A 5,685-nucleotide genomic window follows, 5' to 3' on the forward strand; every position below is an offset into this window, starting at 1 on the left:
GATGACATTGCAATTTTGGCAGATGCAGCGAAGGACGTGGAAGAGTAGTTGAACAGAATGGACAGTATCTTGAAAGTAGGATATAAGAAGAACATCAACAAAAGCAAAACCAGGATAACAGAATGATGTCGAATTAAATTAGGTGGTGCTGAGGGAATTAGGTTAGGAAACGAGACACTTAAAGTAGTAAGTGAATTTTGCTATTTGGGAAGTAAAATAAACGATGATGGTCGAAGTAGGGAGGATATAAAATGTAGTCTGGCAATGGCAGGAAAAGCGTTTCTGCAGAGGAGAAATTTGTTAACATTGAGTATAGATTTAAGTGTCAGGAAGTCCTTCCTGAATGTATGTGTATGGAGAGTAGCCATGGAAGTGAAACATGGACGATAAACAGTTAAGATAAGGAGAGAATAGAAGCTTTTGAAATGTGGTGCTACAGAAGAATGCTGACGATTAAATGGGTAGATCACGTAACTAATGGGGAGGTACTGAATAGAATTGGGGAGAAGAGAAATTTTTGGTACAACCTAACCAAAAGAAGGAATCGGTTGGCACGACACATTCTGAGACATCAAGGAATCATCAATTTAGTACTGGAGGGAAGCGTGCGGGGTAAAAATCGTAAAGGGAGGCTAACAGTAAGCAGACTGAGAGTGATGTAGGTTGCAGTAGTTCCTTGGAGATGAAGAGGCTTGCACAGGATAGAGTAGCATGGAGAGCTGCATCAAGACCGCAACAACAACACGGCATTACAATGAAATGAACACCCTTAGCTGCTTACAGGCGTTGACATACGTCAATGGGGACAGATGAAAATGTGTGCCCCGACCGGGACTCGAAACCGGGATCTCCTGCTTACATGGCAGACGCTCTATCCATCTGAGCCACCGAGGACACAGAGGATAGCGCGACTGCAGGTATTTATCTCTGGCATGCCTCCCGCGAAACCCACATTCTCAACATATTGTCCCGCACTACATTCGTAGTGCCCCCGCCCCGCCCATTATACACATTACACGCGTCGCGTTGCCGATTCCCGTAAGAGTTCGCGCCCTGTTTGTGCATTCGCACAGAAGAAGAAGATGGTCAAGTGGCCGGTCAGCCTTAAATATATATATATACTAAGATGGTATCTTAGTATATATATAAACAACACGGCACTTCAATGTGTAGAACTCGAAACATTTACAATTGCTGCACAAAACACAACCACATTTCTAGCAACGGCAGAAAATAGCGGAATCTGCTTATGGCGGTGTCTATCATGTATTCCTTCGTGTGATTCTAAAATCAGTCACTAAACTGAAGTAGTGACCAAAAAAGATGATGTGTTTCTAGGTAAACTATCCTCTAGCTACAACGCTCTCCCCTACTTTGTAAAATACCACTGTTCCTCCTGCTATACTCCTCAGTTGTGCTTTTCGTGCAGTACTTTAAACAAATCATTTATGTAACGTTACACAGACTATTCTCAGCAGTCTACACATTGGCAACGTCAGACTCTGTCTAGTGCACATATTAGATTTAAGCGGAATTCACATTTCTGAGCCCAAGTATTCGAGTAAGTTGCATTCTTTTACGACGGCGTGATAAAAAGCCATGCCACCGAATTTTTTAGCCTGTTCTCAATATCTGTTTAAGTATTACATGTCACGCAGTCGACTTTCCTGCTTCACTGACGCAAGGTGCAACCCTCTGCTGCTGGAGGGCTTCGAATTGTAGAGTGTAACGTGGCCATGTGCAACGTAACTATGAGACCGTCAGAAAACTGAAAGCTGTGACGAAACGCGCCGCTCTTCTTTGGATCTTCTCTATCTCTTCCGTCAACCCGATCTGGTACGGATCCCACACTGATGCGCAATACTCAAGTACAGGTCGAACGAGTGTTTTGTAAGCCACCTCCTTTGTTGATGGACTACATTTTCTAAGGACTCTCCCAATGAATCTCAACCTGGTACCCGCCTTACCAACAATTAATTTTATGTGATCATTCCACTTCAAATCGTTACGCACGCATACTCTCAGATATTTTACAGAAGTAACTGCTACCAGTGTTTGTTCCGCTATCATATAATCATACAATAAAGGATCCTTCTTTCTATGTATTCGCAATACATTACATTTATCTATGTTAAGGGTCAGTTGCCACTCCCTGCACCAAGTGCCTATCCGCTGCAGATCTTCCCGCATTTCGCTGCAACTTTATAATGCTGCAAATTCTCTGTATACTACAGCATCATCCGCGAAAAGCCGCATGGAACTTCCGACACTATCTACTAGATCATTTATATATATTGTGAAAAGCAATGATCCCATAACACTCCCCTGTGGCACGACAGAGGTTACCTTAACGTCTGTAGACGTCTCTCCATTAATAACAACATGCTGTGTTCTGTTTGCTAAAAACTCTTCAATCCAGCCACACAGCTGGTCTGATATTCCGTAGGCTCTTACTTTGTTTTTCAGGCGACAGTGCGGAACTGTATCGAATGCCTTCCGGAAGTCAAGGAAAATAACATCTACCTGGGAGCCTGTATCTAATATTTTCTGGGTCTCATGAACAAATAAAGCGAGTTGGGTCTCACACGATCGCTGTTCCCGGAATCCATTCTGATTCCTACAGAGTAGATTCTGGGTTTCCAAAACTACATGATACGCGAGCGAAAAACATGTTCTAAAATTCTACAACAGATCGACGTCAGAGATATAGGTCTATAGTTTTGCGCATCTGCTCGACGACCCTTCTTGAAGACTGGGACTACCTGTGCTCTTTTCCAATCATTTGGAACCTTCCGCACCTCTAGAGACTTGCGGTACACGGCTGTTAGAAGGGGGGCAAGTTCTTTCGCGTACTCTGTGTAGAATCGAATTGGTATCCCGTCAGGTCCAGTGGACTTTCCTCTGTTGAGTGATTCCAGTTGCTTTTCTATTCCTTGGACACTTATTTCGATGTCAGCCATTTTTTCGTTTGTGCGAGGATTTAGAGAAGGAACTGCAATGCGGTCTTCCTCTGTGAAACAGCTTTGGAAAAAGGTGTTTAGTATTTCAGCTTTACGCTTGTCATCCTCTGTTTCAATGCCATCATCATCCCGGAGTGTCTGGATATGCTGTTTCGAGCCACTTACTGATTTAACGTAAGACCAGAACTTCCTAGGATTTTCTGTCAAGTCGGTACATAGAATTTTACTTTCGAATTCACTGAACGCTTCACCCATAGCCCTCCTTAGGCTAACTTTGACATCGTTTAGCTTCTGTTTGTCTGAGAGGTTTTGGCTGCGTTTAAACTTGGAGTGAAGCTCTCTTTGCTTTCGCAGTAGTTTCCTAACTTTGTTGTTGAACCACGGTGGGTTTTTGCCGTCCCTCACAGTTTTACTCGGTACGTACCTGTCTAAAACGCATTTGACGATTGCCTTGAACTTTTTCCATAAACACTCAACATTGCCAGTGTCGGAACAGAAATTTTCGTTTTGATCTGTTAGGTAGTCTGAAATCTGCCTTCTATTACTCGTGCTAAACAGATAAACCTTCCTCCCTTTTTTTATATTCCTATTAACTTCCATATTCAGGGATGCTGCAACGGCCTTATGATCACTGATTCCCTGTTCTACACCTACAGAGTCGAAAAGTTCGGGTCTGTTTGTTATCAGTAGGTCCAAGATGTTATCTCCACGAGTCGGTACTCTGTTTAATTGCTCGAGGTAATTTTCGGATAGTGCACTCAGTATAATGTCACTCGATGCTCTGTCCCTACCACCCGTCCTAAACATCTGAGTGTCCCAGTCTATATCTGGTAAATTGAAATCTCCACCTAAGACTATAACATGCTGAGAAAATTTATGTCAAATGTATTCCAAATTTTCTCTCAGTTGTTCTGCCACTAATGCTGCTGAGTCGGGAGGTCGGTAAAAGGAGCCAACTATTAACCTAGTTCGGTTGTTGAGTGTAACCTCCACCCATAATAATTCACAGGAACTATCTCCCTCTACCTCACTACAGGCTAAACTACTACTAACAGCGACGAACACGCCACCACCGGTTGTATGCAATCTATCCTTTCTAAACACCGTCTGTGCCTTTGTAAAAATTTCGGCAGAATTTATCTCTGGCTTCAGCCAGCTTTCTGTACCTATAACGATTTCAGCTTCGGTGCTTTCTATCAGCGCTTGAAGTTCCGGTACTTTACCAATGCAGCTTCGCCAGTTTACAATTACAATACCGATTGCTGCTTGGTCCCCGCATGTCCTGACTTTGCCCCGCACCCTTTGAGGCTGTTGCCCTTTCTGTACTTGCCCGAGGCCATCTAACCTAAAAAACCGCCCAGTCCACGCCACACAACCCCTGCTACCCGTGTAGCCGCTTGCTGCGTGTAGTGGACTCCTGACCTATCCAGCGGAACCCGAAACCACACCACCCAATGGCGCAAGTCGAGGAATCTGCAGCCCACACGGTCGCAGAACCGTCTCAGCCTCTGATTCAGACCCTCCACTCGGCTCTGTACCAAAGGTCCGCAGTCAGTCCTGTCGACGATGCTGCAGATGGTGAGCTCTGCTTTCATCCCGCTAGAGAGACTGGCAGTCTTCACCAAATCAGATAGCCGCCGGAAGCCAGAGAGGATTTCCTCCGATCCATAGCGACACACATCATTGGTGCCGACATGAGCGACCACCTGCAGATGGGTGCACCCTGTACCCCTCATTGCATCCGGAAGGACCCTTTCCACATATGGAATGACTCCCCCGGTATGCACACGGAGTGCACATTGGTTTTCTTCCCCTCTCTTGCTGCCAAAAAATGTGGAACGCTTCACGATTTTGCGTGTCATCCTTGCGCAGGGGCCATGCTAATCTTCCCTGTATCGTTCCAATTTTAGTACATGTACCGCCAAAGCGAGTACATCCAATCCGATGCCTTGGGTTCACTGTAAGTCCATATTTTCAGAGCTGGTTGTGGGACTGGGCTGTTCACTACAGGACGTCAAATCGCGCATTTTTCAGGTGCCTAATTTCCAAATTTATTTAATTTGGATACCAGTTTCGGCTATTTACTAGCCATCTTCAGGCCCCTGACTCACGTGTTGGAAGATTCCAACCTCGCTTCCGGTCAAAATAGGGGCCAGCATTCAAATACTGTTATCACTTCAAAGGTGTTGCCAGATGACGACTGAAGGGATCGCTGAAGCAAGAACAAATCTACAGGCACCAGTATTTGAGCGCTGGTCTCCATTTTGACCGGAGCTGAGGTCGAAATCTTCCTACACGTCTGTCAGGGGCCTGAAGATGGCGTAGTAAATCACAAAAACTGGTAGCCAAATAAAATAAGATTGGAAATTAGACGGCTGAAAGGTGTTTGATTTGACATACTCGGGTTCACTGTCACAGACCATCCTCCATGCAGTCCCGACTTGGCCCCGTCCGATTTTCATCTGTTCCAAAACTTAAAGAGCACCTTCGAGGTTTTCACTTTCATAGTGATGAAGCAGAAGGGAGGTTGTGCCTCCGTAAACCGAGTCAATTATTTTACAGCAACTGGATCAACGATCTGGTCTCTCGTTGGGAGAGCTGTGTGTCTCCAGGGTGACTATGCTGAGAAATAAATCTGAAGACACGAAGAATAAAGATGTAGAATGTTAATGCTTGTTTTACTTAAAAAATGGTTCAAATGGTTCTGAGCACTATGGGACTTAAC

General features: G+C 44.7%; 1 non-coding gene across 1 annotated transcript; it reads right to left on the reverse strand.

Moving 5' to 3' along the window:
• Positions 1-4,787: 4,787 nt before the first annotated feature.
• On the reverse strand, positions 4,788-4,894 carry LOC126186556 (U6 spliceosomal RNA). The gene has a single exon (XR_007537628.1). It is a non-coding gene; the product is annotated as a U6 spliceosomal RNA (small nuclear RNA).
• Between the last annotated feature and the right edge of the window lie 791 nt (positions 4,895-5,685).

This window comes from Schistocerca cancellata, chromosome 4, assembly GCF_023864275.1.
Source record: "Schistocerca cancellata isolate TAMUIC-IGC-003103 chromosome 4, iqSchCanc2.1, whole genome shotgun sequence".
In the NCBI taxonomy this organism is placed as follows: Eukaryota; Metazoa; Arthropoda; class Insecta; order Orthoptera; family Acrididae; genus Schistocerca; species Schistocerca cancellata.